The sequence below is a fragment of the Phlebotomus papatasi genome, chromosome 3 (genome assembly GCF_024763615.1).
Source record: "Phlebotomus papatasi isolate M1 chromosome 3, Ppap_2.1, whole genome shotgun sequence".
Taxonomy (NCBI): Eukaryota; Metazoa; Arthropoda; class Insecta; order Diptera; family Psychodidae; genus Phlebotomus; species Phlebotomus papatasi.
Genome location: NC_077224.1, coordinates 17,275,499 through 17,288,879, shown reverse-complemented (window position 1 = coordinate 17,288,879; position 13,381 = coordinate 17,275,499). Strand labels below are relative to the sequence as shown.

The 13,381-nt window shown below is 32.2% G+C and overlaps 1 long non-coding RNA gene across 1 annotated transcript in view; it reads right to left on the bottom strand.

The window, feature by feature from the left end:
- Positions 1-13,381, bottom strand: part of LOC129807906 (uncharacterized) — a 194,884-nt gene that overhangs the window by 50,358 nt on the left and 131,145 nt on the right. The window contains exon 3 of the long non-coding RNA XR_008752337.1: positions 1,717-1,738. This is a non-coding gene — a long non-coding RNA (uncharacterized LOC129807906). The remainder of the gene's footprint in view (positions 1-1,716; positions 1,739-13,381) is intronic.

Sequence of the window (13,381 nt, the reverse complement as noted above, 5' to 3'; positions counted from 1 at the left end):
TACTTAGAACATTCCAAGCCGATATCTTCATTAGTTTGTCCAGAAAATGAGATAGAAGGATTTCTGTCATTTTTTTCTATGCGTATAAAATGTTAAAATTCTTGCAAAAGTCGATGAATAAAAAAAAGTAAGACGTCCAAAAAAAAAGTTTCTTCCACAAATTATACCCTTTGAGTTCCTCTAACGAACAGTCCAAGTGCGAGAATTGTGGGTCACTCCTGGTCCCAGCAGTAGATGGTCAAAAAAGACGTTGCAAAAAGTGTCTTCTTCGACATAAATGGTTCTGGATGACCATGATTTACCCATAGCCAATTACATATACCAGATTCTGAAAGCTAATGAACCAAGCTTTCCAACAATAGTTCACTCATCCAATTATGTTCATCAGGAGCTGAGATATACCACTCCAAACTTTTTACCTCTTCTACTGACAGAATATATGATCTCATCTAATATTTCCTTCAACATAATAAAAGAAATATTTAATTCCAGTTCTTACGCATATAATAGTTCAATGGTTAAGCTATATTTTCTGAAATTTTTCTTTGAAAATTTTTAATCATTCAGCCATTAGGACATTCTTTTCCAAGGGCTGTTTTAAAGAAATTTACCTTTCGATAGTAACGATTACTAAGAGTAAATCCATCTGAAGCCAAAAAAATAAACTATTTCGTGTTAGCATATAACTGAAACCTGTCCATGAAAAAATAAAATTTGAATTTTGGGAGAGTGTTATATAAAAAATACGATTTACGGTTAATTTTTCTCCACAATCTGCTAAAAGAAAATATTCTAGTCCTTGACGTCTGATAATTCGACTCATCGTGAGTACCATGAAGTACCGTTTTTGTTAAAAAAAAAAAGAGAGATCTTCAAAAATCGGGTCTCAACGGCTAATAAAAATGTACCTGAAGAAAAAGCGATCGCAGCGCCATTAAGGATACAATAGAGAAAACTGAGTCTTTATAGAACTATTTGGATCCAAAGACAATGGTTTTGCCGGTTTTGCCTTTAAAATATTAGATGAAAATTTTCAAAAACAATATCCCAAAATGTATTAAAGCCAAAACGAAATCAAAATACACATCTTTTTGCTTATGACTTTTGGAACACCTTTTTGTTTGGTATAATTTTATTACATGGAAATTCGCGTTCCTTTCCTTCTCAAAAGATTAGCATAAGTCTATCCCACTCTTTCGGTCTGGAAATTGGACTGATCTAAATTTAATTTGGTGTGATGTTTAAAAGAATAAGAAGAGTGCATAAAAGTAGGATAGACATATGCAAAGCTTAAGGAAGAAAGGAATGTTAATTTTCACTTTATGAAATTTTCCTGATCTAAAAGGTATGCCAGAGCCATTAAGAAATGTTTAGCAAACGTTTATCTCACTTATCTACAATAAATCTAAATTGAATTTGCTTTGATGCTTGGAAGAAAAAGAAGAAGAGCGCAAAAGAGTGGAACAGAAATATGCAATATGTATATGAAGAAAAGGGATAAAATTTTGATTTTATGAAATTTTTCTGATTTAAAACGTATATCAGAAAGATATTAACCAATATTTTAAATTTGTAAAAAAAAAATAATTTGAAGTAAATCAAACTTTGCTTAATGAATAACTAATAAATTACTAGAAATGACTTTGGAATATTTCAATAGTAAAACATAAATAAAATCAACACTAAAAATTTTAATAATATTATAGTCAAACTTACTGATTTTTAATCACTCACGAATCTGAAAAAAATATAATTTATTATATTACTCATCGTTTCATTTTGATAATTTGTAGGGTTTTAGAAAAAAATAGTAAAGCATTTTTACATTTCGAAATATTCATTACAAAAACCTTTGTTATAGTGAATTTTTTTAATATAAAGAATATTTTGTTGTGTGCGAAAGAGTGAATCAATATACCTTATTAAAATGATAAACATTCTAAAAAATGTATAATTATTAAAATGATTGGACTTAACCTTAGATTTAACCAAAATTTCTTTGGGTGTAGACTATTTAAAGAAAAATTCCGAATATGGAGAACTGAAAATTCATTCCATTCTCATTTTAATTTGATTAAACTTGGCATTTCACGGTCAAAGAAATCTCCGTACTGATGAACTTTTGCACAATTAAATTTTCTGAAATATTTGCAATGAAAGAAAATTAAGTGGAAAATTATTTTTCTCATATCTAAAGTACAAGAACTCCCTTTTATGAGAGTGTAATAATAGGTAAACTAAAACGACATTTGAGGAAAATCCTCATTGGTGAAACTGGAGACAATGCAATTTCATCACCACTTTGTGCATGACCACATAACTAGTGAAGTCGAGAAACATTATACAAATATCCCTTGGTCGTAACCAAAGGAATACAGTCACTTTGTTCCTCTGCAGACCATCTCTCGACCTCCTTCTGAACCATTCAACCTCCTGGTACAATGTGTTAGAAATGCAAAGGACATTATGAATATCATTATCCAACAATGACACTGTTCTCCTAACCCACAATTCTCAGGCTTTTCACCAGGACATTGCTGGGAATAACGTGTATTTGGTAAAGTTCTGTGAATATCCACCATACGCCCATTGAAAACAATGGAAAACTTTAGCAATCAACTTTAACATAAATTGCTCTATTTGTGCAACTCTGGAATTTCTGACTATTCAAACCACTTTTCCCAAAGTGAAAAGAAGTGTCAAACCCTTTCCCTCAGTGACCGAGAAATGTTTGAAATAAAGCGGATAATTCAAATATGGTTTGCTTACCATAAGATTGTATCACTTGGTGATTATCTTGGGGATGAAAACTTTGGATTAGCATGAAAGGAAAAAGATCACTTTGTGCTGAAAACTTTGGTAACTTCGAAGGCTTCTCAATTTCAATAAACACTTCAATGATTCTGACCCTCATTGATGCCGAAAGCCACAAAATACCGAGAGAAAATCCAAGGAAATTCTTCAGCCTTTATCTTTATGTTCAATTCGCGAGAGCTTTTAAGGCTCAAGCACATTATCTGATGGATACTTATCATGACAGTAAAAAATTAATTATACTTGTTTGCATATCTTACGCAAAGATAAAAAGAACGGATCTGAAAAATTCACAATCTGTAACAATTATCACACACACGCCATACAAATCAATTAACTACAAGTAAACTTTTTAACACAAAGTACATGTTGTTCCTGACAAACATTTTAAAAAAAAAAGTAGCTTTAAAACGCAAAATAAACGGCTAACCGTTTTCTAAAAAATAATATTACCATATTATGACTCGAAATTATCGCAGAATATCCCCAAAGACGTCACCTGAAAATGCGTCACAAAAATGGTATAGAAAAGGCAGCAAAATAATCCATTTACGCTTAAAGGCTAAAATTCTTGCGAGCTACTCATATGACAACAATAGAGGTGGATGAACCAGCAGCGCCACAACATGTGTACGCCTTCTAGTTTATTCATTGTGGACCCCTCTTCGTTATGTTACTTTCAATCAAAGCTCAGCAGGAAATTTTTCGAATTGCTCGTATAGAACTTCCGGTAGATTTACTCAACCTTAGACACACTTACAACTCAAGCCGAGAGACGACGTAACGTAATAACAATCAAAATAATGATCGGATTACATTACCATCAGTTTCTGAGTAATGTGTATCCGACTTAAACTAAGAGACGCATTAATAAGAGACCTATCGCTCTGGACGCTGCCCTCTTCAACATAACTTTTGTGGTTGTTGCACCGTTCGGATCAAGACCCCACCTCTTATAGAAAGAAAGCAATGTCGTTCTAGCCCCTACGGAAAATGATCTTCAAGATTTTATGGAATTCAAGATATTTTGACTATCAAGATATATTGAAAAATTTTAATTTGGGATTGGATTAGGGTATAAAGCGGGATTCAGACTAGAGGTTTGGCCCAGTTCCCAAAGGTTTCAAAATCCTAAATAGCGAGCAATTTCGTTGCGTTTTGGGAGCCTAATTGGTAATTTATTTTTAACAATTCAATCCTGTGTTAAATTTTTCCAAAAAATCGTGATTGATAAGAAATTAGAGCAGTTAAGCCATTTGGTTAAGCCTTAGGTCTGAAGCCCGTATAAGTGTGCCAAATTCCGGCCAGCTTGCAATTTCGGCCATATTTCTTGTTCCTCGCATTTTTAGTTTTTGGATACTCTTGAGATTGTACAACGCAAAAAAAATAACAAAAAATGTCACTTCAACGAGCAAGATGATCTGAAAAAATATTTAAATAATCCTGAAAGGCCAAGGAACTAAGAGAATGAAGGTGGCTGAAATAGGCCACCAATGCTATGTCTACATTTTAATTAATTTTAAAATGTATTAAGAATGATTTTAGAGAAAATAAAGATGATAAATTGTCTGCGAGGTTCCAAGCAACATTTCTTGTAAAAGAGTAACAAAAATATTCAATTTTTATTAAAAATATTACATTTCAAACTGGAGACTTTGTCGCTTGCATGCAACTATGCCGAAATTTGACACACTTACCCTATTAAGGAAAAATAAGTTATAAAATTCCGAAAGACCAATAGAATTTGGTATTACTAAAGATGATAAAATATTCGGTAGGGCCACACCTCTAGTCTTTAGACCACTCTACCGACTGCCTAATTTAGCACAAACCATCACCGCTTTTCTCAATTCAAGTTTCCAAATTTAATTCAAAGGCCCGCTACAATTTTTTTTTCATTTTGTAAAAAAATGTTTTTGAGCCTTTGTAAAGAAGGAAGAAGAACAAGTTTTAGAAAATAAATTTAAAAGCACATTCCTTGTAGGGATACTCATAGGAAATTAGTTGATAATCGAGTTAGTGAAAAAGTTGATTTTTCACACAAAATCAATCATGAAATTGTTATATCGAATTCTATGTAAAATTGGTCAAAAGATAATTAAATCTATCAACTGTTAGAGCCCAAAACACTCAGGCTGATCCTCGAGAATACTTAGCCTGTAAATTCTAGCAGTAATGGATTAGGTAAAGGAGATTTATGTGAAGGACCCCCAATCGATGATTCGAAGCTCCCAACGTATGATAGTTTGGGATAAATCTTTACTGTCAAATTTTAAAGGCTAAATATTCTCGAGGATCAGCCTGAGTCTATTTAGGCCCTTAGGGTTTTCAATTGTTTTCGTTAGTATTAACAAATCAGAAGTTGATAATCTGTTACAATATTAACAGTCGTTCAGAAGCTTATAAGCAGTCACAAGATCAAGGGTTTATCAAAAGTTAATTGGAAGTTTATAATCAGTTATTGGGTCAACAGTTGATAAGAAGCTGATAATACGCTAACCGATCAACAGTTTAGCAAGAGTTAATCAGAAGTTGATAATCTAGTAGTCGATCCACAGTTGATTAGAAGTTAGTAGTCTGTTTGTCGATCAACAGTTTTAAAAAGTTGATCAGAAGCTGATAATTAGTTAGAAAATCAATAATTTTTCAGATGCTGTTTACAAGCTGATAATCTGTTACAAGATCAACAGTTTATGAAAAGTTGATTAGAGGTTGGTAATCCATTAGTCGGTCAACAGTTGATCAGAAGTTAGTAATCTGTTAGTCGATCAACAGTTTTAAAAAGTTGATCAGAAGCTGATAATTAGTTATAAAATCAATAATTTTTCAGATGCTGTTTACAAGCTGATAATCTGTTACAAGATCAACAGTTTATGAAAAGTTGATTAGAGGTTGATAATCCATTAGTCGGTCAAGAGTTGATCAGAAGTTAGTAATCTGTTAGTCGATCAACAGTTTTAAAAAGTTGATCAGAAGCTGATAATTAGTTAGAAAATCAATAATTTTTCAGATGCTGTTTACAAGCTGATAATCTGTTACAAGATCAACAGTTTATGAAAAGTTGATTAGAGGTTGATAATCCATTAGTCGGTCAAGAGTTGATCAGAAGTTAGTAATCTGTTAGTCGATCAACAGTTTTAAAAAGTTGATCAGAAGCTGATAATTAGTTAGAAAATCAATAATTTTTCAGATGCTGTTTACAAGCTGATAATCTGTTACAAGATCAACAGTTTATGAAAAGTTGATTAGAGGTTGGTAATCCATTAGTCGGTCAACAGTTGATCAGAAGTTAGTAATCTGTTAGTCGATCAACAGTTTCTAAAAACTTTATCAGAGCTGATAATCCGTTAGAAGATCAACAGTTGATCAGAAACCAATAATCTGTTACAAGGTCAAAAGTTTATCAAAAGTTGAAAAGAATTTGATAATCTATTAGTAAATCGAAGTAAAAGTTGCTCAGAAGTTAGTAATCTGAAGTAGTAAACTGTCGATCAACTGTTTGTGAAAAGTTTATCAGAAGCTGATAATCCGTTAGAAGATCAACAGTTGATCAGAAGTTGATCATAAACAAATCATTTGTTAGAAGATCAATCAACAGTTGATCAGAAGGTAGTAATCTGTTAGTCGATCAAGAGTTTCTGAATCCGTTAGAAGATCAACAGTTGATCAGAAGTTGATCAGAAACTAATAATCTGTTATAACATCAAAAGTTTATCAAAAGTTGATTAGAAGTTGATAATCTATTAGTCAATCAACAGTTGATCAGAAGTTAGTAATCTGTTAGTCGATCAACAATTTGTGAAAAGTTTATCAGAAGCTGATAATCCGTTAGAAGATCAACAGTTGATCTGAAGTTGATCAGAAACTAATAATTTGTTACAAGATCAAAAGTTTATAAAAAGTTGATTAGAAGTTGATAACATATTAGTCAATCACTGTTGATTAAACGTTGATAATCTACTCGATGATCAACAGTTGATTAAACGTTGCCAATCTATTAGAAGATCAGTAGTTGATCAACAGTTGATATGTTTCACTCAGTCAACCTGAAAAATCTGCTAGAAACTGTCTCGCACAAATTTTAACCAACTTTTTATCTTAGTTGATCAAAAATACTAAAACTTATAATCTGTTACAAGATCAAAAGTTGATTAGAATTTGATAATCTATTAGTCAATCGACAGTTGATCAGAAGTTAGTAATCTGTCAGACGATCAACAGTTTGTGAAAAGTTTATCAGAAGTTGATAGTCTATTAGTCGATCCACAGTTGATCAGAAGTTGATCATAAACAAATCATCTGTTACAATTTCAACAGTTTATGAGAAGTTGATAATCTAATAGTCAATCGTCAGTTGATCAGAAGTTAGTACTCTGCTAGTCGATCAACAGTTTCTGAAAAGTTTATCGGCAGCTGATAATCCGTTAGAAGATCAACAGTTGATCAGAAGTTGACCAGAAACTAATAATTTGTTACAAGATCAAAAGTTTATAAAAAGTTGATTAGAAGTTGATAACATATTAGTCAATCACTGTTGATTAAACGTTGATAATCTACTCGATGATCAACAGTTGATTAAACGTTGCCAATCTATTAGAAGATCAGTAGTTGATCAACAGTTGATATGTTTCACTCAGTCAACCTGAAAAATCTGCTAGAAACTGTCTCGCACAAATTTTAACCAACTTTTTATCTTAGTTGATCAAAAATACTAAAACTTGTATGTAAAATATTTCAGCTAATGTAACCATAAGCCACAATTCCAACCTACATGCCTTACATCTAAATGAAAATTCCCAAATTATTGTATTATCTTACAAAATTTAACTCTGTTTAAAAGAATATCACAAGCAATGGGAAGAAATCTGATTGTTTTTCGTAAATTTGTAAACATATAAATTTTCTCGAAGGTCGAAATGGAAATTTTGGCAAAAACATTGAGAAATGTAATGGGGGGAAGCTTGAAAATTTTCCAGGAGAGTTTTTGGTATTATGGCAAAATAACCGAAAAACAAGAGTAACGCTAAGCTTCTTAAAACTTTCAATCATAACGCAAAATGCTATAAATTTATCATTGTTTCAATCCTAAAATACGGCGATGAGAGAACTGAAAGAGCATCCATTGATGAGGTTATATGTATAGAATTTTCTCATTTCACTAAATCCGATTATGTTGGCTAAATTATTCTATTAGAAAGAAAATGCGGAAGGGACTCGTTAAGTAACCGGGGATTTCGTATTTTATAAACTCATTTAGTACTGAGAATCTTCATCATAATTTGTTTATATCACCAAAATATACACGGGAAGTTTTAGATATTGATATTGTTGTTTTTCCTACCACTCTTTCCCTCAAATTTTCCTTCCCTTCTTCCACAATTTCTTCTCATCAATTCCTGTCGATGTTCTCAGAGATGGGCAAAAAGAAACTTTTTCCATATCTCTGTGGTTTTATGGTGAAGAGAAAAGTTAATTTTCATAATTTTTTTTTGCCATCGTATTTATTGGCTGTGTAGAACTTTTTGATTTTTATTCACTCCAACTCTACTTCTTAATTACACTTTGAGATTTTATATTAGTTTTCTTAATGAGTGTCTGAGACAGAAGAGTGACGTAGAAATTATATGTTGTGCAATAGTTGAAACTAATTTATCTTCATACACACCATGGCAATTTTTCCCACGAGTTCTCCCCTGAGGATGGGAGATACTCCATCGATTGGTATCTTTTGCGGTCTTGGGGTTTGTTGACAAAAACATCCTCGAAATATGTTGTGTGTTAGGAGAGAGAGTGTATACCAGAGAAAACTTGGGCCATGGGATATCGGAAGGTCAAAGACGAGGTGAACAATTTGCCCTACACAGAAATATTGTCTCTCAGGGGATGCTTAAGATAAAGTGGTTGTACTGTTTGCCAAACTGAGGGGGTGGAAAATCATTTGAAGTGAGGAGGAAATTCCGTATCAAGATTTGAGGAAAACTCTGTGGTTTTGCAGTTGAAATACCAGGGAATACTCTCTGGGTATAGCTAAATGGTGCTTGAAACCTGGAATATCAAGTGACCAAACTAATCCTTCAGGTATACAAGTTAACAAAATCAAATATTGGGAACTGAGGGAGTCAAATTGCCTTGCAGGAAACTTCTACATTATTGCTAAATTGATACATTGAGAATGTTGAGAAAGTTTGCAGCAACATGTTGCAGAAATTTTGCTTTAGTTTCATCGAAGAAACGGCATTTAATTTTAAATGGTTTCGGAATAGGGGAGCATCGGGGCATTTTATGCATTCTATGTATTTTAAACAATTGTGTAAATTTTGCAGAAAACCTAATTAGAATTAAATTATGCAAAAACAAACAGGAAAAGTTATACTGCTTATCTTAACAGTTTTATAAAATTAGTTTAAATGCAAATTCGAAATTCAATTTCAAAATTCTTCTATATTCGTCTGGTTCGTCTGTCTTGCCTTCGAGTACAAAAACATTTGTCGGTTGAACAGAGAAACACTCTTCTGCTATAGCTGTATATTTTAATTGCTAGTCTTAAAACACACCTTTCTTGAAAAAATTGGGAGTCTGGTTTCTTTTCCCTAGTTTCAGGAAAAAAAAATTAAGAACGGGTTAAAACAGTAATTTTAATGTATAATATTTCGTACTATTTTGCACAATTAATATCACTTTTCTGAAAAACTACTATCACAGGGGTTAGAGGGGTTATTAGAGTTTTTATTTATGTAAAAAAGATTTGGGTTGGAGCAGACCGTTTTCGTGAGTGGACGAAAATCCAAAAACTTCACTAACATTGATCGATAGCACATAGAAGACATTGTTTCTTCGCACATTTTCCAGGAAACTTCGTATTCGATGCGATTCTCCCATATTCATATCCATTGCAATTCTCCGATTTGCTCCTTCATTCACTTGAGAACCTTAAAGTTGATAAACAATAAGTAATTTGACTCAAAAATGGCGAAGTTGAGTAATTGTGAAAGCAATTTTGCATTTCTTTGATATAAAAATATTATTCAAGATTGCACAAACTGAATGTGCAATGAAAGAAACATCTACAATAAACTTACACAGCTTACAACTGGTTTCTTTGAGCATCTTTGACATAACCTCATTTTTGTGTTGTTTTTCACATTAAGAAAAAAAATATTGTCCGGAAGAGACTGTTTTGTGAAAATTGTGGCCGGTCCATCCCCCGAACCTTAATCTATGTGCTGAATCTCAATTTCTGTAGCTGTGGGGACAGAAGATCTTGGGTTCTGCCTTATAGAACCAATAGAAAATAGCTGCCTTATAGAACCAAGTATTAAACAAGTCTTTTAGTGCACTTTTAAAAGACTTAAAGTGAGAATTTTCTGTAGAAATTCCTATAGGAGCTCTTAAGATCCTTAACAGTGCACCACTTTACTTATAGTAATCTCAGTGATGGAACCAAGAATGTTATAAGCAAATAAAAAGATTTAAGGTTCTATAATGCCTTACTTAGGTAATTGTACAAGACTATATTAAGAAAAAATTGCTTCTTGGGAATCTTCACTGCTGCGCATACAAAGACGGTTTTAAGTATATCCGGCTCCGTAGAGGATTGGTGGAACTTAAGTGATCTTCTCACTTGCAGGGTTTTAGTCACTTTTTAGCTTAAAAAACTCATTAATTAGTGAAAATTTGGTGATATTTAGACTTTTCAAGGAGGCATTCACCAGTTTTACTGCTTCCAGAATGAAATTCCCAGGGAATCGAGCAAAAAAGTGGTTTTCAGTGTCATAAAAATATCTCTTAGAAAAGTTCCGAAAAATTGACATTAAAAAGGTTTTATTCCTTGTTCAAAGGGTTTAATCAAGTAGATTAGAATTCCCTTTAAACAATGATGTGCAACTTTTAGTGTTCGGTGCAAATTTACGGTGAAAATGGGGGAGCTCAATGATGATGTGAATCGTGTTCGAAGATAGAAACTTGATTGATCCATCGCACAAATCGTTATTAAATTTTTATTTTCCTCTAGAGGAAAATCTAAGGATTTCCTGGGATTTTATGTGGTGGGATTATGGACCTTGTAAGTAAGAGAATTTTCTGGTATAGTTGGAGAATCTATACGGTTTGCATGGTAGTCAGAAAGAATCACTGAACTTGAACATCATTATTGTGTGCGAAACATCAAAACCTTCCCCTACTACACTATTAACCACAATCTCTCCACCTCCAAAAAATTAAAAATATCAAAATGTTAAGCATATTAAAATATTCCATAAACATAAAATACAAAGACTTAAATGTTGACATGCAGAATACTGTTTGCAAACACGCATGTTCGAAAACCCCAATTTTGAATATGTTAATATGATAAATATTTACCTTTATGACACTCTATCATGTAGTTCTACAGCCATTTCTCAGAAAACTTGCACAAACGTATATACCATCAATGAACTTCTTAGAACTTCCTGGGAAAAAGCTTCTAAAGCACCTCTCAAAGGATTGAGCGTAAGAGGAATAAATTTAATCAGAAGATGAAAAAATTGTCAAAGTGGAGATTCTTTTCTTCGTTTTAAATTATTTTTCTTCAAAGTGGGTGCTTTTTGAGTTGAATCATGCTTTAAGGAACATAAAAGATTTGTCTAATAATGCATTAGTGCGTAAATTCTGAGTGAAGAAGCCTGAGTCTACACACAGAAAAATATGTACACAAAAATTTCTGTACATAAAAACAATAACTTTTTATGCACATATTTGCTACACCAAGAGATCACGAAAAAGTGTACACAATGATTTGTTCACCGAAAGGAGCTAAGATCGTGTACATTTTGTTACTCTGGCACCTTTTCTCTCCCAGCGGGAGAGAAAAGAGAGAGAAAAGTAACTCACTTGGTACTAAGTACGGAGAGTTTTGCGCAATATTCTCAATATCTGACAGTTTTTCGGGAATCATGGCGGGTGTTACGCGTGCTGTGTCAAATATAATGGTGAGGACACGTGGGTAAGCGTAGATTTCTGTGAGAAAAAGTGTTTTTTGAGTTGGAAAAGCAGGTAAATTTTCCGTATATCAGTGAAATTCTTCAGAAAAATGGTTTATGGTGTCTTTTTTGTCTACAGCATGAGAATAACTCTGAAAACCTGGGGATATTTTATGAAAACAGCATGAAACTGACGCTGGCAACCTCCCAGAATTTGGAAATTTTACATCCCTTGCTCCACAAAGTTGCAGTCCATTGGAGGTCACCGTGGAGGAGGCTCCTCCAGATCTGGTAAAATCATCAGAACTTTTTTACAAGCTCACTTGTAAAGGTAATCCGCCACATTTTAAAATTTTCTTTGTTTCTTTCAATAAGATTTTATTTGCCAACTTCCTACTTTTCAATGCTCTAAATTTAAAATTTGCCCTATTTGAAGTTTATAATTCAGATTAGGTTATAATGGGGGCTGTACCTTAAAAGACAACAGAACTCAAGCCCCCATTTAAGCCCCATTCTGTCCAAATTTTCAATTAGTGCATTAATTAGGCATGTGAAAATTTCAAGAAAAAATTGAAACTTTTGAAATATTTAATTAAATAATTATTTCACTTAAAAAGAAAACGAAATTCTATTCTTCAAAATTTATTGTATAATATGTTTAAAATTTTAAAATTAAATAAATTTTGTCATTACTAAAATAATTTTCTATCTCAATTATTCTTAAAAGTGTTAAAGTACCACATCGTTCTTGAAATTTTGTGAAATTTCACATTATTACTATAAAAATAAATTTTATGAACATAAAAATAATTTCCTATACCATTTATTTTTAAATTTTAAACTATCCGATATGAAATATTTCGATAGTTTATGAAGTTTTTGGAAGAAAATTGCTTGAACCATTTAAATAAATTTACTAATTAATCAAACAGTTTTTATACCAATTTTCGTTGAATTACTCTTAACATACATATTTCTATGTGAATAGTTAATAAAGTGGTAGAAAACGTGTTTCTTCGCTGATTTGGATCATGTTTGCCTCCTCTTTTCCATTTAATGTTACTAATAAACTGACTGAGAATTAAGTTATTCTAAATAATTTTTTCAGAATGGTCTCCAAAAATATATGAGTTTTTGAGTAACGCTTCTACGTTCAACTGGAAGTGGCCGTGGAATTAAGCGACCATTTTTGAAGCAAGTATTCAGAGATTTCATAGTACTCCAGTCGGGAAATGAACTCTAAAATTCTAAACTCTAAACTCTAAAAAAAAACTCTAAAAACTCTAAAATCGTCTGCAACCTTTATTACTCAAGGTGGAACACGATCAGGTATAAAGCGCTTTTATGTGTCAGTTGTGACGAATTATAAGTGCAAATACTAAAAAAAATCAATATAGTATCTAAGCAAGATGTAATAATTTTAATATAAATAATTATAATAATATTTTGAAATAAATAATAAATAAAAAAGTTTCTAATTATGCTTATTTAAAAGTCGAACTTTTTTTGTTTAAAAATATCCTAAGGAAACTTCCGTGCCACTTTTCACAAATTTGTAAAATTGTTCATAAATATTTGTGAATTACTATTGGGGACATACGAAATGT